Genomic DNA, 23,786 nt, shown 5'->3' with positions numbered 1-23,786 from the left:
AGCCTATTATTGCCTGTAAAAATATTTAAAAATTTATAAAAGCGGTCGTTTACTCGCAAGTATGTATTGTATAAAGGATGTGTGCAAATTTCATTTAGATTTAAGCCTTACCTTTTGATTTACGTGACGCACCGTCTTGAAAAAGTAGTTTTGAGAAAAACGCGATTAAAGTTTTGAAAACAATTGAAAGTATAGTTAGGATTTTTTTTAACGTACAAAGAATCATCTATTTCAGGGCCATAGTCAGCATTTTAGAAGCAGCTTTAGAGTCCAAACAACTTATTTTTTGTTGTCTACGGGCTGTTCGTTTCTCTTAGAGAATTGCTTCGATTTTTGTTCAGCGTGTTATAAACCTGTTCATGCCGCATACTTGTCTTGAGCACGATTTCGAGATAAAAAAAATGGAATATTGATTGACCTATAATGGTTCCCGCATGTCGTGTCGCCGTTGACATCGAAATTGGCGTAGGAGATCCTGACCGCAATTTTAATCGGAAATCATAAAATCAAACGTTATTCCACTGAAGGGGGTTTTTGATACTCGGTACTCTACGATTTTCAAAATATTTCCACATTTCGCATATAAATTAAATTTTTCATTATTTTATAATTTTTGCGTTAGCAATTTTAAAAAATTTTTTTTTTCCTGTCCGTTGAATACCGACAGAAGTTTTTTATGCTCTTTATAAAAAAGCTACGTGAAGAAAATCGGTTAACTACTTTTTTTGCAATCCTCTACGCCAATCTGAAAAACATGGTTATGAGAATACGCAGTTTAAATTTAGCGGTCAAAAAAAAGGAACTAAGGCGCCAACAACTGTCAAGTGCCATATCTTTCATTATTTTTAAGGTCGGCTTTAAAATTTTAACTCAATTGATTTTGATTTGATTTCTTTTGAATTGTCACAAATCAAAACAAAATGAAATAAAAATTATGAATATAAGCAAGTTTTTCGGATATCTTCAATGCTCAGCAGGACATCGAAGCATTTGCCGACTTGGACGACAAGGACGGGGACCTGATGGTGTTCTTTGATGGGTTTGCAAAGACTGACCCAGTTTTTAACAAGAAAGGAAGCAAACTTCGGCAAGCCGAAGTTCATATAATCTTGCAGCTAATTTATAAATTAAATATTCTTGAAAACTTAAAATTTATGATATACTATATGTTTAAAACCATTGAAGCGATGATGAATTGCAGCTCAATTATTTGATAGTTCCTGTGACAGCTATACGATAACGTTTTCCGATTTATAGAATTAAAAGCGTAATTTTAAACTGTCAAAAAGAATTTTTAAAAAAATTACAAAATAGAACAGGTACATTTTTAAACAATTGTAGTTTTTAATATTTTTATTGATATATGATATAGTCGTCCAATTTTGATGAATTTAAACCGTAATTCTGAAATATTTGACCTATAATATATGTCGAAGATCTAAAAAAAATTAAGAAACAGCAATATTATATTTTTTTAAATTTATTTTTTCGATTGTTTCTATGGGAGCTACATGCTATAGTCGTGCGATCCGGCTCGTTCCGACTTATGTACTACCTGCAATAGAAAGACAACTTTGGGAAAGTTTAATGCTGATAGCCTTAAAACTGAGAGACTAGTTTGCGTAGAAACGGACGGACAGACTGACGGACAGACGGACATGGCTAGATCGACTCGCCTAGTGATGCTGATCAAGAATATATATACTTTATAGGGTCGGAAACGTCTCCTTCACTGCGTTGCAAACTTCTGACTGAAATCATAATACCCTCTGCAAGGGTATAAAAACAGCAAAGGTATAATTTTTTTCCTTCATTTTTCCGATTGTTCCTATGGGAGCTATATGTTATTGTTGTCCGATCCGGCTCGTTCCGACTTATATACTACCAGCGATAGAAAGACAACTTTTGGGACATTTTCATGCAGATAGCTTTAAAACTGAGAGACTAGTTTGCGTAGAAACGGACGGACAGACGGACAGACGGACGGACAGACGGACAAGGCTAGATCGACTCTCCTAGTGATGCTGATCAAGAATATAGTCAGTTTATACGTTGGGAAATGTCTCCTTCACTGCTTGGTAAACTTTTGACTAAAATTTAAATTCCCTCTGCAAGGGTATAAAAACAAAATTAACCAGCCAAATCATGTATCTTTCAATGTTTCCTTAAATGTTAGCTTATACGGTAACTGATTGCGCATAGGTCATCAGAACTTTTAGGAATGGTCGATTTGAATTGATCTATAAGCTACTTATTATTATCATTACAAAATAAGATCTATAGAGCAGATTAAAACTCCATTGAATTAGTTTCGGCTGGCGCAAAGAGTAAGGGTGTCCCAATCAAAAAGTGGGCTGGCGATCATGCTGCTCTGCCGTTAGGATCGTCTGAGACTCGTGCCATCGGGCGGGAATTCACAATTGCATTAACTTCTGTGAGGGCGGTCCGGGGCGCTTCCTAAGTATGATCTGCTTCACCGGCGGTTTTAAGCAGCAGCGTTTTGCCGATTTGACTTACTCCAACAAAAGACGCCAAAATCGGACGAAATCAAGTAGAACGGTATAGGAAAGCATTATTTGTTAGATCGAAAACTAATTCTAAGGCGAAGCAAACGAAGATTTACGCATAAGTATTATACTGTATGAGCTCATGACCGCCCCGCAAAAATCCACTCCTGTTAAAAATAATGGGCGTTCACCATGGAGACGATCTGGTTGGAGAATTCCTATGAGTTGGGACACGAAGAGAAGCTTGTAGTAGAAGCTGCAGAAGCATAAACTCTCGTCCGTTGATGAACCACAATTCGTCCCGTTGTAAAGATGACTTCCACTCCTGCGAGCAAATTGAACTGATGTATAAACTCAGCATAGAATTTTGTAAAATGGAAGAACGGAATTACTTACTTTTTCCCCTACTCTGATCACGATCAGGATTGCATTGCCTAGTCGGATTTTGTTATAAAAGGTGTGATGTTTTTTAAAGGTTTTCCTTTCGGAATAATTTGATCTCCTTGCTATTAACCATTTGCTGAATTTTTGCTATGATTGGCCAAAAGGTCTGATTTAGCTTGCTTGCGAGCACGTGTACTATATATTAAACAATTATATTTCTGGCTAAAGCGGTCCGTTAAATTCTCAATAACGTGTTCTAAAATGCTGGGTTCCATGAAAGAGCTAGTTGTCTTGACTAACATTGCATTTTCGCTTGTGTAGGAGTTTTGTCGACACTCATTAACTATGACAGATACATTTTAATGTAAATATTTGATGTGAAAATAAAAATGAATTGTTCCTCGGTAGTACATAATCTTGGGCGTAGTGCACTGAGGTGTAGGCAAATCGAATAATAAATTTTTCCTGATGTGCGAAATAATACATCCGATTCCATGTGAGGCGGAAGTTTGTAAACGGAACTTGTATTCATCAATAGTCGGTTTTCTGCCAAGGTAGAAATTTTCTGAGCAAAATCGACTCTGATAAGCCTTAAAAAAGAAGAACCCCTTGAAAAGTCAAGTACATTTTAACTTCCTGGCAGTAAAGAATGCTCTTTATTTAAATTTTGTCTTGAAAAGGTTCGACGGGTTTTGTTATAATCATATTTTTTTTGGACGTTGATGCACTATGGTCAGTGGCCCTTACGACACCAAGCTATGCTTGTCACTCGCAGTGGGTTAACTCATTAAAACTAATTTCGTTCTAAGAAAGATAAGATTATTGCTTTCGAAATTGGTAAAAAGAAACGTGATATAGTTTGTTTTAAGTTGGAAATAATCATTTTTGTGCTTCAATAGGTGCCAAGTGTCTTATAATTATAATTTTGTCCGTCTAGCTTTAGCATGTTTAGTCCAACTGGCGTACCGTTTATCGTCTCTCTTACTAAACTGCGAAGTTCAAAACCTCCGTGTTAATGCATTTTTACAATGTCACTGCAAACGGCTATGTCTTGTTCTTCTACGTTTTTATTATACCAGTTACTCGTAAAGTCGGGTTTTCCAAAAAGTGGTAGAACAAAACATTTTCAGCTCAAGCTGCTTAAAACAGTTTCAGGATCCTAAAACTTTGATACGTACAAACAAACCAACAAAAGGACAAATGTTTTAATTTCAAAGATGATGTATGAATCTGGTTTATTGAATATCTATTAAATGGTGTATCGGATTGAGATGATTGGGGTGACGTTGGGCGCGTATTTAACGCTAGAATATAGTAATGTCATAAAAGTCCACCGGCTCTAACAGCTCCAATATAAGAAATAAATGTTATCCGAAACCAAATGACTTTCGAAAACTGTTAGTAATTTAAATTATGATTTCCTTTATATTTTTTTTTAATAATGAAAAACAATTTAAAATTAATAATAATAAGTGCAAGAAGTACAAAAAGAAGAAGAAACGCAATGTCTAGTTTTTTGCGACTGCGACTGCTGTTGACTTCCATATGTCGCACTTGCTGCTGCCAGCATCTTATGCTTACGATCGAAAGCAACTGCGACAAAAATCAAAAGCAACCATAAATCGAGCTCATCGATTTTCGCGACTGCGACTGCCGACGACTTCTGGAAGTCGACAATTGCTGCCGCTTCGACTTACGCTCACGATGGAAAGCAACAGCAAAACGGAAAGCAAAAAAACGAAAATCAGCGACTGTTGCTGCTGTTTGATTTTGGTCGCTTTTTCATTTTTGCTTTTGCTTCGACAGCGACTTCTGTTTATTCCGGAAGCAGAAGCAAAAGCAAAATCACACGAAATGAAACTTACTGCAGTTTTTTAAACACTGATTTTCATTACGTTCGCTTACAGTTGTTTATATTAGCTCAATTAAAACTACTGAAGGCAGTAAGGAGCCGTGTGAAAACAAGCCTCACGCGCTTGCTAACAACATCAATCTGGGAACTAGACGAAATACCCGTGTTATTGAACAGACTCAATTCAGTTTGGTAGGGATTTGAGACCGTCAGCGACAAATTTGCCCTTTACGACGAGGAGGAGGGGTATGTTGATCCAGATATCGACAACGAGAGGTACGAGGTTAAGTACTTGGAAGCAATCACATTACTTCTCACGCTAAAGCGCGCTCGTGAAACATCAATGGAGAGCGAGGGTGATAGCAAACAACAGAAGACAATCTGACAATCTGACGTAGTCGCATCTATTGCATCATGGTTGGGAACCGATCTGGATCGTTTTCCACAACAACAACAACAAAAACTCAATACACGTTAGGCTGAGCAAAAAACTCGACAGCAAAAATAGTGCAAAACGAGATGGCAAAAACCCATGTCAAGGCTTTTACTGGTAACTACAAGGAGAGGCCAGCATTCAAGAACATGTTCGATAGCACGAGTTTTTGATTGAACAATGGTCATAGTACCCTAATATTATTACATTGATTTTTCAAGAAAAAAAAAAGTTCAGTACTTATTATACCCTCGCAGAAGGTAGTATAATTACAGTCAGAAGTTTGCATTGAAATGAAGGAGACACCCTAAAAAGTATAAATACTTAATCAGCATCACTAGGAGTGTCGATCCGCCCGTATGTCTGTCCGTCTCTCTGTCAGTACGTCCATCCGTCTGTCCGTCTGTCCGCCCGTTTTGACGCAAACTAGTCTCTTAGTTTTAAAGCTATCTGCATGAAACTTTTCCAAATGTTGTCTTTCTATTGCAGGTAGTATACAAGTCGGAACGAGCCGGATCGGACGACTATAGCATATAGTTCCAATTGGAACAATCGGAAAAATAAATTTTAAAAAATTATAAGTCTATAGATTTCTTAATTTTTTTCTTAGTTCTTTGACATTAGAATTACGGTTTAAATTAACAAATCAGACGACTATAATATAAAGCCCCAACGAGAACAAAAAAAAAAAAAATTGTATGTGCCTTTTATTTTGTATTTTTTTTTAAATTCTTTTTGACTTAATAATTTGACAGTTAAGAACGCTTTTAATTTTATTTAAATCGGAAAACGATCTTATATAGCTGCCTTAGGAACTATCGAATAATTGAGTTTCATAACATCATAGCTTCAAGGTTTTTATACATTTACACAGAGGAAATTCTGACGTTCAGAAATTGAGTATTTGAATTCTCAAATTGAGAATACACTCATATTGAGTACAGATTTTGCCCAAGAACTCACAATAAGGATATTTTTACTAATTTTGAGAAAAAATACTTAAACGTTAAGTAGGCGTTGTATTTTCTGTCAGTGTAGAGCGTCAGGTCTCCATCTGCTGTCCCTACGCTCTCCTGCTCCAACACTCATCCCAAGTCTAAGTTCCGCTCTGGAGCGCTCAAGATAAGCTTATGTTAGTTGCAATTTATAATTGTAAGTAAACACCCGTACGTCGCGCAAAAAACCCAAAATATTCTTAATATTATTATTTTTTATCGGGAATCGGTTCAATCTACTGATTCAGTCAAAAGAAGCCACCATCACCCCAATAACCGTAATTGGGCAATTCCTAGAGACTGAAATAAATAAAGTTATTAATTGATACATATATAATGTATAAGGAAATATTCGCAAGTATTTTCAAGGGGAAACAAATAATCTAAAATTAATTAGCTTAGTTAATCAATGAAGGGAAGGAAGATATATAAAAATGTCTTATATAAAAAACAAATCTTGTAACGTGTCAGAATGATGTGCTAAGTGCTTGTCTGTGAGGAGAGGACAACAACAACATGAACCTGGGGTAGGCTGACGGAAGCTAACATCCTACAACCTCAGGTAGGTTTGGTTCGTCGGAGTGTTCTATTTAAATTGCAATAGATAGAGTAATATAGATAGAGTAAAATCATAGTCGTCCGCTTATTCGTTTATCTTTCATTTGATTTGATTTTGTTAAGCCGTGATGGCTGATCAGCTGGGATGGACTGGCTAGCTAACCTTGCCCCATTAAAAAACCAGGTACGTAACATATATTTTTTAAATAGTCAGCAGAACTAACTCCTGAATTATTTTTACCCTGCTTTGGTACAAAACGATAGAAAAGTTGCCCGAATTGCATAAGGTGAGTCCTAAATGTTATAAATTGCATATTCTTAGCTTAAGAGGGCATGGAGCAGTGAACCACATAAGGTATTTGTTTTGAATATATTTTCGAAACTTTTTAGGTTTTAATTCCATAGTGGCCAAGTTTTTGTGCCCTTAAGCTGCATCAACAAAGTCTTTATTTGTGTTTAATACAGCAATCATTAATTCGTTTATTAATTGCAGCATCTTTTATTTTTTTATAAATCGTTTTAGATAACCGACCAGTCAAAATTTCTTCTCATCTCCGTAGAATCTTTAAATGGGCATTCAAAAGATACTTTAAATGAAAAAAACATACTCTGCAATCTATTTTCTGATGAAATAAACTTACCTGTGAAACAAAAGGCTTGGATATCACTCATTAGGTTAGTAAATAAACAAATTTTGTTTAAGTTTTATATAAATTTAACAAAAAGCTCAACAGCAGCGGCAAAATGTGAGGTCCATTGCTTCATGACTGGATTAATTAATAACCTTGAGGTTATTTAATATATTTTATATATAATATGCGTCAATAAACTGCGATTAAAGCGGCGGAACTAAGCAAAGCATTCCCTCACCAACATAACGAGAATAAATGTCTAGTAAATGAAAAATTAAATAAGAAAAACAAAAATAAAAAAATGCCTTAACGGCTGACATTTTCAAGATGTATCGGCAAGTGAACCTTGCCGAAAGACATCTGAATTTCAACACATCTTGTGCAGGGAGATATCGACCCAATTTCTCAAAACATACCGTCTTAACACTATCACGTATGGGACAGCCCCAGCTCCGTTTTTGACCATCCGTTTAATTTATTTGTTTTGGTATCCCGACGATATCAGACTAAGTCTTTTTAGATTCATCGGGCACTTTGTGATTGTTACATTAAAACTAAAATACTTTGTGACTCGTACAATAAAACTTAAATACTAGAAGTACAATTACATTACATTACGTTACAATAACAATACACATTTTAACATTCACAGATTCATACATTTAATAGGTTTTGGTAACATAAAGAAATGAATTGAATTTGAAACAAAATGAGATTAACATTAAAATAATAAATTAAAATTAAAATAAGAATAAGAATAAATTAATAGTTTATAGGTTCGATTTTAAAATGCGTTTCGTTTCATATACTTTTATATTGTTTGGGAGGTTATTCTAACAGCGAACAGCCTGTATGAAAAGTTGTTTTTCCGTCATCGCCAAATTTAATCTTTTGCAGACAATGTTGTTTGTTCAAGCTGACGAAGCCAGTTGCACATGTTCAATTAAGTACTGCGGCTCTTTTTTAGTCAGGAGTTTATGCAGAAATAAGAGAGTTTTTAACTTAATTCATAACTCAAAGCTTAGTTCAAAAATCTTATTTGAGTAGCATTTTATGTGCTCCCTGCGGTTTAAATTAAAAACATATCGCGCAATTGAGTTGAAGGCAACTTATGCAGGTTTTCGCTACAAGCATCAGGATATTCTGTGGAATACGGTTTCTGGATAAGGATAGCTGCCTGAGCACGCCATATGCTTTTCCTGTGACTTTGTTCACATGGTCATCCCACGTTAAGGTGGAAACAAATTCTATTCCCAGATTTGTGGCTGGCATCAGCCCTATCATTTATTTGTTTAATTTCATTGTTGCTAATTCTAATACACTCACTAATTTGACTTAGGGGACGGCTAACATATAACTGGACATCATCTGCATATAGGTGCACATCACATACAGAAATACATTAAGGGAGATCATTTACATATAACGAGAAAAGCAGTGGACCTAAAAATTAGCCTTGTGGGACTCCTTGTGAGAGAGGCAGAAATGAAGGTTTTGGCGACCCGGAGACTACGGCCTGCACCCTGTTTGTGAGATATGTTCGGATAAGGTTTATTGCACTTGAAGAGAAATTGTACAGTGTGCGATTCTTTGTGCAGAGTATTTCGTGGTTTATCGAGTCAAATGGTTTGCTACAGTCAAGAAGTGTCATCGATTTTTTTAAGGAATGTCTTCGGATATCTTTAAAATGGCAGTTGTACAACTTCTGTGCTTTTTAAAACTTGATTGCTTACAACTTGGAAGATTATTGTTCTCCAGGTTCCTCCAGGTATTAAAAATATTGGTAATATAACAAATTAGTTTTGGGAGCAAAATTTTTATAAATTTGGGGCTAACAATATCTAGACCTTCTGCATTTGATTTTAATTTAAGTATACATTGAAGGACATCACATGGACGTACACACATAAAGCTGAAAATAATATCATTGGATGTTGTTGAGGTTAGGTAAAAATTATGTGTAGGAATGACGGAAGGAACCTCTGAAAATTGAGGGCGTCTACATCAAGGTCCGACTTAGCCATTTTGTTTTCCTATGCCTAGGCTTCTCAAATCCTTCCAAACTTGACCAGGAGTCTCTGCGTTGGCAAATTTATTATTATAAAATCTGCGTTTGTAAGAAGAGATCGAAATTGTGACTAAGTCTCTAAGTTGGTTAAAAAATGCTGTACAGGCTTTCATTTTTATACCTTTTTCAGTGTTTGTAGGCATTATCCCGCAGACGAATTTGTTTTTTAATTTCAAAATTAAACCATGGCTGTACAGCAGGTTTTTGTTCTTAATGGAACACAGTGTTCAAATAATCGTCAAATGTTGGAGTTAAATATTAGAAGTTGTTCCTGTGGCGAAGTCAAGTCATAAATGATTTTTAACGGTTCACTAAGAAAGAAAACATCTAACAAAGAGCTACGGGTACTTGTGAAATGCGTAGGTAGTTGGCAGTTTACCAAGTTTAGGCCAAGAGAGTTAAATTCATTTTGCACACTTTATTCTCTGATCATGTCGCTGTTAGTATCTCCAGCCAGGATTACGTTTTTGTACGCCACAAATATGTCTGATACGGACTCTAAGAGATCAGTATATTCGGTCATTCGATGGGGTCTATAAATACATCAGATTAACATTTTTGACATAAAATTAGGATCTACGACTTCTACAAACAAATATTTCACTGGACCTTCGATCGGGTTTGATTTAATAAGCATCGAAATGTATTTGTTGCTTACAAAAATCGCTACACTACCTGCGTGTTTTAATCTATCGGACCTATGCAACATCACATTAAAAGGGACGTCACTGTAGCCACTTACAAACCAGGTTTCTGAAACAAATACTACATCAACATTTTATCCTACAAATAGTTCCTCAAACTTATCCATTTCTCAGACCAAGCTTTGAGCATTTATGTGGACCATCGTCATACCAACTTTCTGTTTACACAGAATTCTCAGCAGACTGCTCGCTGTTGCATTATTTGTATTGACCTGCATTAATAGTGGGGTATAATGTAAATTTGGAAACGCACATATGAATTGAGAAGGCACAAGCTAGATTTGAACGAAAAGAGATTACCAATAGAAAACCTAAATTACTCTTAAAAACTATAGAAATAAAGAGGTCAGCTGCATAGGAGATGTTATTGACGAAAGCTATTTTGGGCAGCACGAGGGATACAATACCACGGTGCGTAAAAACAGCAGCAAGAGATTTCTGCTTCTTAAAAGCATGGCTTCTTTAAATATAAGGAAATTATCTCTCGTGAGCTGCTCATTAACGTGGAGAGCGGCCAGCGAGTCAAAGCCCAACAAATGTATGGTCAGTGGCTGTTTTGTTGTTCGTCGGAAATCAGCCAGTGCGCGAAGACTTTTTCCCTCCTAGTTTTCAATTTTATCAGAATTTGCTGGTCAACCAGAGAATTTTGCGATTTTCGGACCCTCGGCGCCGGAACGAGGTTTGTCGCAGAGCTTTTAAACAGCGGCCTTAGTTTCCCTCTTTCCACAAAAGGAACGCCATGCATACGCACTGCGCACGCCTCGCTTTCGGCACGCTGTGCGTCAAGCGTTCCTTGCACCGTGCCAATTTGGGATTTTAGGGAGCGCAGTTCCTCAACCTCCTGCTCCAGCTGCAACATGCGAGCGGCCATCTGCTTCATCTCCGTGGTGATAGCCGTTCCAGCAACACCTCAAGCATCCTCTTCTCGACCTCACGGATGGTAGACTGATCAGCTGGGCTTGTTCATCGAAACGGCTATTCATTGCCGCGATAAGCTTTGGTGAGGCAGTGTGATTGGCAGCGTCAGAGGGGCGCCCGCGCTTGGTTCTCTGAGCTACTAAAAATCTATGCTGAATAACACCCTATTGCATCGCAGATGATTTCATGTGCAGCGTATATCGCGTGTCTTGGGGGCAGCTAAAACCGCTCAGTACAAAAGCAACTTATACCGCTAACCGCCGAATCCCTGACTAAAACACAACAGTATTTCGTTAGGAACTGATCTTTATTTGGCGCTCATCGCGTCTTTTATACCCTTTTCCACTTACGTACTAGTTACAGTGTTCTTATGTATATCCAATTCTAGGGGTTAATTCTAGGATTTTATATGTTTACTCTATTTTGGGGACAAGTGTATGTCATAAATGTCAATTCTTTGGGTTATCCCATCCAATTTATGTGGGAAGGGGAAACATACTTCTTAGGTCACCAGTGTTATCTGAAGTGGTGTTGCAACCAGCAACCTAATTATCCATGTTCAAACGTGAACATTCTGCGGGGGCCTTATGCCTTTATTTATGTGAATTTAATGTATTCATTGGTAGCCCGAATTCCATATAAATTTATTTCTTATCATTCTTACAAGTAAGTCTAACATAAATTAAACTTATTACGATTATTGTTATAATTATAACTACTAGACCCCAATGCCCACTAGCAGTATGGATATTAATCATATGTATCATATGTATTATTTATAAGCCTTGATGCCATTGGTTTTTTTTCTTTCTTAATATTAAACGCTACTGTAATCAGTGGTGCTACCGACTCCGTTATATTGTCTTCTGTGATTATTTCGTGCGCAGCTGTTAAAAGGTGTTGTCCATTGCGGGCTAAACATCCGTTGCGCAGTCTCAGTACTTCTTGGGTTTGAATTTGCGCAACCAGACTTCGATGGTTTCCACATGTCCATTCCAACACCGGGTCGTTGAAAACTTTATACAGCTAAGAATTTAAAGTTGACAATTCTACCCTTATGTTCTCGGCACGACTCTCCTGGAATTCACATATTGGGTTCCGACTTTGGCTGATTTCCTGACCCAGTTTCCTCGACAAAGAAAATTCTGATTACTTTGACGAGAGCAGGCGTTTAATTGGGTATTTGTTTTCAAAGCGTAAGAGTCTATGTTAAAGTTGTATATTAACAAGTCAGCCTTTAACTGAGGAACGATTGTTTTGCCATAACTTCCGAATGGTATTGATGCTTCCTTCACGAACAACGGTATTTCTCATCCATAACTATCGGTTGGGCTGTCATTAAATTGTATATTTCTCTTATTTCTGTTCCAGTTCCTGATCCAGGTAGGTGTAGGTCTTTAATTAGTGCAATTTCCTTTTTTATTTGCGATGGTTTTAACAATTAAGGGTTAACCCGACCGTGATTGAGATCAATTAATAAATTTGTAATTGATCCTTGCGTTTTCTCACAGCATTCCAGCAATAGTGTAATTTGAAACAGCATCGTTTGATATGCTAGTGCCATCCGATTGACATATTGATTTTCGTGTACTTCCTTGTTCAACTTCATTATTTCGTCTTCCATCGCTTTAAACTGTTCGTTCATTTCCTCTGATGTTTTTGTTATGATATTTATTGTCGATTCTATTAAGAATGTTTGTTTTATATACATATGTTTTGTATATTTGCTTCAATTTTATTTCTGTCTGTAGCATCCATGGTTCCAAATAATATATGGGTGCTCTTTTCTGCCTTTTTGCTTTAAATTTCAACTAGTTATTTTCTTTAAATTGATTAATTATATTATTAAAATTGCGTACCATTATTTGACAAGCTCTTTTATATATAATTAAAGCCTTGCAATTAACTGCTTTATCTATATGTCTTAACTCGGTATTGTATGGCTCAAAGCTATAATATATAATTAAATTCCATTCCGACGCTGCGATGTCCATAAGTCCAAGATTGTCCAGGTATATCATCGTATTATTTTCCAATGGTTGCATATTTGTTATTACACTATCCGATTTTGCTAATGCTTTTATCCCGGTTAAATATTAACATTAAAAGACAATTTTTTAAAGCTGATGATTTGTTGTCAGGCCTCCTCCTATCTACCTTTTGATCCGTTTCCAATGGACATAGTTTTACATTGGGTCTTTTAATAACTCCACTTTGAGTTTTAACAGAAACGACTCTGACCTTACCATCGACTCCAGGATGAGTTTCAACTATCCTTCCAAGCGGCCATTTATTTGGACTTGTATTTTCATTTTTCAAAATTAATTTTTTCAATTTACCATTTTGGTCGTTTCTGAAGCGTAACAAGATATTCGTCATTCCATTTCTGCCAGAAATGAGTCTCCATTTTTGTTAACAGCTTCCATTTATCAAGAGGTGATACAAATTTTTCCGTTGTATCTTCCGGTATATCAAATGTTTGTCTGCCAATTAAAAAGTGCTTTGGGAATAAAATGCCATTGTATGTATTCATTCGCTAGGGTCGGACTTATACTGTTTCGTTTAATAGCTTCTATGAGGTCCATATTTAATTTTCTTTCTGCACCAAAAAAGTAAGTACCATGATCAGAATATTTATGTCTGCATCGTCCTTTTATTGCTACAAATCGTTTGAGGGCTGCCATAAAATCTTTAGTAGTAAGATCACTTACTGCTTCTAAGTGAATGGTCTTGGTACTCATACATACAAAAACGGCGATGTATCCTCTGCACGATTTTTGTCTTCTTCCTTTGGAAACTCTCATATTAATAGGTCCGGCGCAGTCTACTCCAGAAAGCGTAAACGGTTCTGATGTAGTAACTCTTTGTTCCGGAATCTGCCCCATTAATTGCTGTGCACATTGCTGTCGAAATCTAGTGCACCGTACACATTGATGTACGACAGTTTTAATTGTATTTTTTAAACCCATTATCAATATTTTTTTTAGTGCATCGTGCTTAAATGTGTTTTTTTAATTAAAAGCTTAGCCAAATGTGACTCGCTCATTATAATTGGATGTTTTCGATTAAAATTTAGCTCCGAAAATTGTACTCTGCCTCCGACTCTTAAAATTCCATTGCTATCCATAAATGGGTGTAAGGGTGCTAATTTACACTATAAGTATTTTTCGACTTCTTCGGGAAATTCTTCAAGATGATGTAGCATGAAAATTTTAATTTCTGCTCGTGCCAAATCTTCTACTGATAAATTGTTCGATCCTGACACGATTTATTTTTTACATCGATTTATGAATCTCAGTACATAAGCCATTACTTTAATCAATTTTCCCATATTGCTGAATTTATTTTCCATATCATGCAGAACATTTTCCTGTTTTACCGTGCTCAAATTTTGTAGTACTCTATCCTCTTCTTCCAAGGGCCAGTCTTTCTTTTCTTTACTAAGCGATTTCGGTCCTTTCGACCTAAGTTCTTAGTTTCCAAGCTTGTCCAATTGATTGCCTCTCGTTTGTAAATCAGCAGGATTTTCCTGTGAACCTATGTGTCTCCATGCAGTCATTGGTGCCAGTTGCTTGATTTGTTCTACTTTTGATTTTTATTTCTAAAATTCTTTATACAACTTAACGCAATTGTTGAATCACTCCAAGCATAGACATCAGTTTTCGTCGCTATGGTCGCAGTAACTGAATTCAACAATTTTGCTAGCAGGTGTGCGGTACACAGTTCCAATTTTGGCAGAGTTTTTCGATTTTTTATTGGATTAACTTTTGTTTTGCTTGCAATTATGGTAATTCCACTTGATGTCTTCCCATATACTACTGATGCAAATGCTAGTCCGATGCGTCTGCAAACCGATGTATTTCTTTAGGTTCATTTTCCGATCCTCCAGTCCATCGCGGAATCTTTATGTTTTCTACTGCTATTAATTTTGCATTAAAATTTATCCATTCACCAGCAATTTTTTCATTCAGCACTTCATCCCATCCAACTTCAGATATCCACAGCCTTTGGATAATTAATTTTGCTATGGTTGTCGATGGTGCCAACCATCCCATTGGATCAAAAATTCTTGCTATGTCGATAGAGCTTTATTTTTTGTTAGAATCCTTTCCTCTGTCATATTGGTTTTAAACCCGAAATCCAAATCAATCCCAGTGTCTTCACTGTCTCTTCATTGTTTACGTCAAACATCTTATCCATTGAAGTTTTTAGTAACGATGCTAGAATTTCACGGTGGTTTGCCGCCCATTTTCGTAAATGTAAACCATATCTTCCCAGCTCCTTTGATATTTTATTCTGAATTTTCATACAGCTTTCGATGTCCTTGTAATGGAAAAATCATTCTGAATTATTTCTTTTGTTCTTTCGTCGTTACAATTTTTTCCAATTTCTAATAGAGTTCTCGTTGCTAAAAATGGATTTCATTTGATTTCCTCCTCCACAATATTCGCAAATAGTCTTTATCGTCTTTATGTACCCTTATTTGTCTGTACATTTTTTCAACATCCACTGTTATAACATAGTTCCAATTTCTCCATTTCCAATATAGTCTTCTGAATGTGAATAGCATATCATATCATACCATTGTTGTTTTGACGATGCGTCAAACACCACCTGAAGTTTAGTAGTAAGACTATCCTCTCTTATAACCGGTTGATGGAGAATATAATATTTTCCTACATCATCGACGTCTGCTTCCTCCATGTGTCCTTTCCGTATATAATCATCCATGAATACCGAATATTGTTTTCTTAATTTTGTATCTTTTCCAAACTTCTTTTCTAAATTTATTAATCGTGCCATTGCTTTTTTCCGGGATTCTCCCAACTCTTTGTTTTCCTTCAAGGGCATTTGGACCACAAACGCCCGTCGACATCAATCATCGTCGTTTTTACGTATAATTCCATACATTTCTCATTATCTGTTATGGTTATTGTTTCTGAAACTTCTTCCAATTCCCAAAATTTCTCCAAATTGACTGCCGAGTGATAAAATCCATCCTAGTTTAGTACGTTGATTAATCATAGTTTCTTCAATAATTTGAGATCCTTGGTCCACTAATGCTCGAAGGGTTATCCATGCTATACCCCCATCCTGGACCTCAATCTGCGCTGTGGCCAACAATATTGTTTTTCCCGTTTTTGATATATGAGTTGCTTTAGTTTCTTCTTGCCCATGTCGTGATGGGGCTTACCCCACTTGTTCCACTTGACAGACCTTGTAAAGGGTATGTTTGTGGACCAAGCACTTGAAGCAAACCCGTTCTCGACGACAAAATTCCACTTCTCCGTAATAGCCAGTTGACAAAATTTAATGCAATCTTGTAATTTATGCAATGGATTTTTACAGAATGGGCAGTTGCAACTCATAACCGCAGCCAATACTCTCGGAGTTTCTTGAGTAATGTGTCTGGGCTGGTTTTATGGCTTGCAGATATCAGACTAAGTCTTTTTAGATTCATCGGGCACTTTGTGATTGTTACATTAAAACTTAAATACTTTGTGACTCGTACAATAAAACTTAAATACTAGAAGTACAATTACATTACATTACGTTACAATAACAATACACATTTTAACATTCACAGATTCATACATTTAATAGGTTTTGGTAACATAAAGAAATGAATTGAATTTGAAACAAAATGAGATTAACATTAAAATAATAAATTAAAATTAAAATAAGAATAAGAATAAATTAATAGTTTATAAGTTCGATTTTAAAGTGCGTTTCGTTTCATATACTTTTATATTGTTTGGGAGGTTATTCTAACAGCGAAAAAGTTGTTCTTCCGTCATCGCCAAATTTAATCTTTTGCAGACAATGTTGTTTGTTCAAGCTGACGAAGCCAGTTGCACATGTTCAATTAAGTACTGCGGCTCTTTTTTAGTCAGGAGTTTATGCAGAAATAAGAGAGTTTTTAACTTAATTCATAACTCAAAGCTTAGTTCAAAAATCTTATTTGAGTAGCATTTTATGTGCTCCCTGCGGTTTAAATTAAAAACATATCGCGCAATTGAGTTGAAGGCAACTTATGCAGGTTTTCGCTACAAGCATCAGGATATTCTGTGGAATACGGTTTCTGGATAAGGATAGCTGCCTGAGCACGCCATAAGCTTTTCCTGTGGCTTTGTTCACATGGTCATCCCACGTTAAGGTGGAAACAAATTCTATTCCCAGAATTGTGGCTCGCATCAGCCCTATCATTTATTTGTTTAATTTCATTGTTGCTAATTCTAATACACTCACTAATTTGACTTAGGGGACGGCTAACATATAACTGGACATCATCTGCATATAGGTGCACATCACATACAGAAATACATTAAGGGAGATCATTTACATATAACGAGAAAAGCAGTGGACCTAAAAATTAGCCTTGTGGGACTCCTTGTGAGAGAGGCAGAAATGAAGGTTTTGGCGACCCGGAGACTACGGCCTGCACCCTGTTTGTGAGATATGTTCGGATGAGGTTTATTGCACTTGAAGAGAAATTGTACAGTGTGCGATTCTTTGTGCAGAGTATTTCGTGGTTTATCGAGTCAAATGGTTTGCTACAGTCAAGAAGTGTCATCGATTTTTTTAAGGAATGTCTTCGGATATCTTTAAAATGGCAGTTGTACAACTTCTGTGCTTTTTAAAACTTGATTGCTTACAACTTAGAAGATTATTGTTCTCCAGGTTCCTCCAGGTATTAAAAATATTGGTAATATAACAAATTAGTTTTGGGAGCAAAATTTTTATAAATTTGGGGCTAACAATATCTAGACCTTCTGCATTTGATTTTAATTTAAGTATACATTGAAGGACATCACATGGACGTACACACATAAAGCTGAAAATAATATCATTGGATGTTGTTGAGGTTAGGTAAAAATTATGTGTAGGAATGACGGAAGGAACCTCTGAAAATTGAGGGCGTCTACATCAAGGTCCGACTTAGCCATTTTGTTTTCCTATGCCTAGGCTTCTCAAATCCTTCCAAACTTGACCAGGAGTCTCTGCGTTGGCAAATTTATTATTATAAAATCTGCGTTTGTAAGAAGAGATCGAAATTGTGACTAAGTCTCTAAGTTGGTTAAAAAATGCTGTACAGGCTTTCATTTTTATACCTTTTTCAGTGTTTGTAGGCATTATCCCGCAGACGAATTTGTTTTTTAATTTCAAAATTAAACCATGGCTGTACAGCAGGTTTTTGTTCTTAATGGAACACAGTGTTCAAATAATCGTCAAATGTTGGAGTTAAATATTAGAAGTTGTTCCTGTGGCGAAGTCAAGTCATAAATGATTTTTGACGGTTCACTAAGAAAGAAAACATCTAACAAAGAGCTACGGGTACTTGTGAAATGCGTAGGTAGTTGGCAGTTTACCAAGTTTAGGCCAAGAGAGTTAAATTCATTTTGCACACTTTATTCTCTGATCATGTCGCTGTTAGTATCTCCAGCCAGGATTACGTTTTTGTACGCCACAAATATGTCTGATACGGACTCTAAGAGATCAGTATATTCGGTCATTCGATGGGGTCTATAAATACATCAGATTAACATTTTTGACATAAAATTAGGATCTACGACTTCTACAAACAAATATTTCACTGGACCTTCGATCGGGTTTGATTTAATAAGCATCGAAATGTATTTGTTGCTTACAAAAATCGCTACACTACCTACGTGTTTTAATCTATCGGACCTATGCAACATCACATTAAAAGGGACGTCACTGTAGCCACTTACAAACCAGGTTTCTGAAACAAATACTACATCAACATTTTATCCTACAAATAGTTCCTCAAACTTATCCATTTTTCAGACCAAGCTTTGAGCATTTATGTGGACCATCGTCATACCAACTTTCTGTTTACACAGAATTCTCAGCAGACTGCTCGCTGTTGCATTATTTGTATTGACCTGCATTAATAGTGGGATATAATGTAAATTTGGAAACGCACATATGAATTGAGAAGGCACAAGCTAGATTTGAACGAAAAGAGATTACCAATAGAAAACCTAAATTACTCTTAAAAACTATAGAAATAAAGAGGTCAGCTGCATAGGAGATGTTATTGACGAAAGCTATTTTGGGCAGCACGAGGGATACAATACCACGGTGCGTAAAAACAGCAGCAAGAGATTTCTGCTTCTTAAAAGCATGGCTTCTTTAAATATAAGGAAATTATCTCTCGTGAGCTGCTCATTAACGTAGAGAGCGGCCAGCGAGTCAAAGCCCAACAAATGTATGGTCAGTGGCTGTTTTGTTGTTCGTCGGAAATCAGCCAGTGCGCGAAGACTTTTTCCCTCCTAGTTTTCAATTTTATCAGAATTTGCTGGTCAACCAGAGAATTTTGCGATTTTCGGACCCTAAAAATGTCACGGACTCTCGGCGCCGGAACGAGGTTTGTCGCAGAGCTTTTAAACAGCGGCCTTAGTTTCTCTCTTTCCACAAAAGGAACGCCATGCATACGCACTGCGCACGCCTCGCTTTCGGCACGCTGTGCGTCAAGCGTTCCTTGCACCGTGCCAATTTGGGATTTTAGGGAGCGCAGTTCCTCAACCTCCTGCTCCAGCTGCAACATGCGAGCGGCCATCTGCTTCATCTCCGTGGTGATAGCCGTTCCAGCAACACCTCAAGCATCCTCTTCTCGACCTCACGGATGGTAGACTGATCAGCTGGGCTTGTTCATCGAAACGGCTATTCATTGCCGCGATAAGCATTGGTGAGGCAGTGTGATTGGCTGCGTCAGAGGGGCGCCCGCGCTTGGTTCTCTGAGCTACTAAAAATCACACCCTATTGCATCACAGATGATTTCATGTGCAGCGTATATCGCGTGTCTTGGGGGCAGCTAAAACCGCTCAGTACAAAAGCAACTTATACCGCTAACCGCCGAGTCCCTGACTAAAACACAACAGTATTTCGTTAGGAACTGATCTTTATTTGGCGCTCATCGCGTCTTTTATACCCTTTTCCACTTACGTACTAGTTACAGTATTCTTATGTATATCCAATTCTAGGGGTTAATTCTAGGATTTTATATGTTTACTCTATTTTGGGGACAAGTGTATGTCATAAATGTCAATTCTTTGGGTTATCCCATCCAATTTATGTGGGAAGGGGAAACATACTTCTTAGGTCACCAGTGTTATCTGAAGTGGTGTTGCAACCAGCAACCTAATTATCCATGTTCAAACGTGAACATTCTGCGGGGGCCTTATGCCTTTATTTATGTGAATTTAATGTATTCATTGGTAGCCCGAATTCCATATAAATTTATTTCTTATCATTCTTACAAGTACGTCTAACATAAATTAAACTTATTACGATTATTGTTATAATTATAACTACTAGAGCCCAATGCCCACTAGCAGTATGGATATTAATCATATGTATCATATGTATTATTTATAAGCCTTGATGCCATTGGTTTTTTTTCTTTCTTAATATTAAACGCTACTGTAATCAGTGGTGCTACCGACTCCGTTATATTGTCTTCTGTGATTATTTCGTGCGCAGCTGTTAAAAGGTGTTGTCCATTGCGGGCTAAACATCCGTTGCGCAGTCTCAGTACTTCTTGGGTTTGAATTTGCGCAACCAGACTTCGATGGTTTCCACATGTCCATTCCAACACCGGGTCGTTGAAAACTTTATACAGCTAAGAATTTAAAGTTGACAATTCTACCCTTATGTTTTCGGCACGACTCTCCTGGAATTCACATATTGGGTTCCGACTTTGGCTGATTTCCTGACCCAGTTTCCTCGACAAAGAAAATTCTGATTACTTTGACGAGAGCAGGCGTTTAATTGGGTATTTGTTTTCAAAGCGTAAGAGTCTATGTTAAAGTTGTATATTAACAAGTCAGCCTTTAACTGAGGAACGATTGTTTTGCCATAACTTCCGAATGGTATTGATGCTTCCTTCACGAACAACGGTATTTCTCATCCATAACTATCGGTTGGGCTGTCATTAAATTGTATATTTCTCTTATTTCTGTTCCAGTTCCTGATCCAGGTAGCTGTAGGTCTTTAATTAGTGCAATTTCCTTTTTTATTTGCGATGGTTTTAACAATTAAGGGTTAACCCGACCGTGATTGAGATCAATTAATAAATTTGTAATTGATCCTTGCGTTTTCTCACAGCATTCCAGCAATAGTGTAATTTGAAACAGCATCGTTTGATATGCTAGTGCCATCCGATTGACATATTGATTTTCGTGTACTTCCTTGTTCAACTTCATTATTTCGTCTTCCATCGCTTTAAACTGTTCGTTCATTTCCTCTGATGTTTTTGTTATGGTATTTATTGTCGATTCTATTAAGAATGTTTGTTTTATATACATATGTTGCATATCTTGTTGATTATCGAAAATGTTTTGTATATTTGCTTCAATTAAATTTCTGTCTGTAGCATCCATGGTTCCAAATAATATATGGGTGCTCTTTTCTGCCTTTTTGCTTTAAATTTCAACTAGTTATTTTCTTTAAGTTGATTAATTATATTATTAAAATTGCGTACCATTATTTGACAAGCTCTTTTATATATAATTAAAGCCTTGCAATTAACTGCTTTATCTATCTGTCTTAACTCGGTATTGTATGGCTCAAAGCTATAATATATAATTAAATTCCATTCCGACGCTGCGATGTCCATAAGTCCAAGATTGTCCAGGTATATCATCGTATTATTTTCCAATGGTTGCATATTTGTTATTCCACTATCCGATTTTGCTAATGCTTTTATCCCGGTTAAATATTAACATTAAAAGACTATTTTTTAAAGCTGATGATTTGTTGTCAGGCCTCCTCCTATCTACCTTTTGATTCGTTTCCAATGGACATAGTTTTACATTGAGTCTTTTAATAACTCCACTTTGAGTTTTAACAGAAACGACTCTGACCTTACCATCAACTCCAGGATGAGTTTCAACTATCCTTCCAAGCGGCCATTTAGTTGGACTTGTATTTTCATTTTTCAAAATTAATTTTTTCAATTTACCATTTTGGTCGTTTCTGAAGCGTAACAAGATATTCGTTATTCCGTTTCTGCAAGAAATGAGTCTCCATTTTTGTTAACAGCTTCCATTTAGCAAGAGGTGATACAAATTTTTCCGTTGTATCTTCCGGTATATCAAATGTTGGTCTGCCAATTAAAAAGTGCTTTGGGAATAAAATGCCATTGTATGTATTCATTCGTTAGGGTCGGACTTATACTGTTTCGTTTAATAGCTTCTATGAGGTCCATATTTAATTTTCTTTCTGCACCAAAAAAGTAAGTACCATGATCAGAATATTTATGTCTGCATCGTCCTTTTATTGCTACAAATCGTTTGAGGGCTGCCATAAAATCTTTAGTAGTAAGATCACTTACTGCTTCTAAGTGAATGGTCTTGGTACTCATACATACAAAAACGGCGATGTATCCTCTGCACGATTTTTTGTCTTCTTCCTTTGGAAACTCTCATATTAATAGGTCCGGCGCAGTCTACTCCAGAAAGCGTAAACGGTTCTGATGTAGTAACTCTTTGTTCCGGAATCTGCCCCATTAATTGCTGTGCACATTGCTGTCGAAATCTAGTGCACCGTACACATTGATGTACGACAGTTTTAATTGTATTTTTTAAACCCATTATCAATATTTTTTTAGTGCATCGTGCTTAAATGTGTTTTTTTAATTAAAAGCTTAGCCAAATGTGACTCGCTTATTATAATTGGATGTTTTCGATTAAAATTTAGCTCCGAAAATTGTACTCTGCCTCCGACTCTTAAAATTCCATTGCTATCCATAAATGGGTGTAAGGGTGCTAATTTACACTATAAGTATTTTTCGACTTCTTCGGGAAATTCTTCAAGATGATGTAGCATGAAAATTTTAATTTCTGCTCGTGCCAAATCTTTTACTGATAAATTGTTCGATCCTGACACGATTTATTTTTTACATCGATTTATGAATCTCAGTACATAAGCCATTACTTTAATCAATTTTCCCATATTGCTGAATTTATTTTCCATATCATGCAGAACATTTTCCTGTTTTACCGTGCTCAAATTTTGTAGTACTCTATCCTCTTCTTCCAAGGGCCAGTCTTTCTTTTCTTTACTAAGCGATTTCGGTCCTTTCGACCTAAGTTCTTAGTTTCCAAGCTTGTCCAATTGATTGCCTCTTGTTTGTAAATCAGCAGGATTCTCCTGTGAACCTATGTGTCTCCATGCAGTCATTGGAGCCAGTTGCTTGATTTGTTCTACTTTTGATTTTTATTTCTAAAATTCTTTATACAACTTAACGCAATTGTTGAATCACTCCAAGCATAGACATCAGTTTTCGTCGCTATGGTCGCAGTAACTGAATTCAACAATTTTGCTAGCAGGTGTGCGGTACACAGTTCCAATTTTGGCAGAGTTTTTCGATTTTTTATTGGATTAACTTTTGTTTTGCTTGCAATTATGGTAATTCCACTTGATGTCTTCCCATATACTACTGATGCATATGCTAGTCCGATGCGTCTGCAAACCGATGTATTTCTATAGGTTCATTTTCCGATCCTCCAGTCCATCGCGGAATCTTTATGTTTTCTACTGCTATTAATTTTGCATTAAAATTTATCCATTCACCAGCAATTTTTTCATTCAGCACTTCATCCCATCCAACTTCAGATATCCACAGCATTTGGATAATTAATTTTGCTATGGTTGTCGATGGTGCCAACCATCCCATTGGATCAAAAATTCTTGCTATGTCGATAGAGC

At 36.5% G+C, this 23,786-nt stretch overlaps 1 long non-coding RNA gene across 3 annotated transcripts; it reads left to right on the top strand.

Annotated features, from left to right (window-relative positions):
* The first annotated feature begins 6,229 nt into the window (after window positions 1-6,229).
* LOC121467105 lies at window positions 6,230-7,632 on the top strand. 3 transcript variants are annotated; one of them, XR_005977224.1, is made up of 4 exons: window positions 6,799-6,913; window positions 6,994-7,016; window positions 7,253-7,404; window positions 7,464-7,632. It is a non-coding gene; the product is annotated as an uncharacterized LOC121467105 (long non-coding RNA). The 3 variants fall into 3 exon arrangements; XR_005977225.1 differs by lacking the exons at window positions 6,799-6,913; window positions 6,994-7,016 and adding an exon at window positions 6,230-6,328 and having other exon boundaries at window positions 7,290-7,404; XR_005977223.1 differs by lacking the exons at window positions 6,799-6,913; window positions 6,994-7,016 and adding an exon at window positions 6,230-6,328.
* The last annotated feature ends 16,154 nt before the right edge of the window (window positions 7,633-23,786 follow it).

The sequence above is a fragment of the Drosophila elegans genome, unplaced genomic scaffold (genome assembly GCF_018152505.1).
Source record: "Drosophila elegans isolate 14027-0461.03 unplaced genomic scaffold, ASM1815250v1 contig_208, whole genome shotgun sequence".
Classification (NCBI taxonomy): Eukaryota; Metazoa; Arthropoda; class Insecta; order Diptera; family Drosophilidae; genus Drosophila; species Drosophila elegans.
This window is presented reverse-complemented; position numbering and strand designations above follow the sequence as displayed.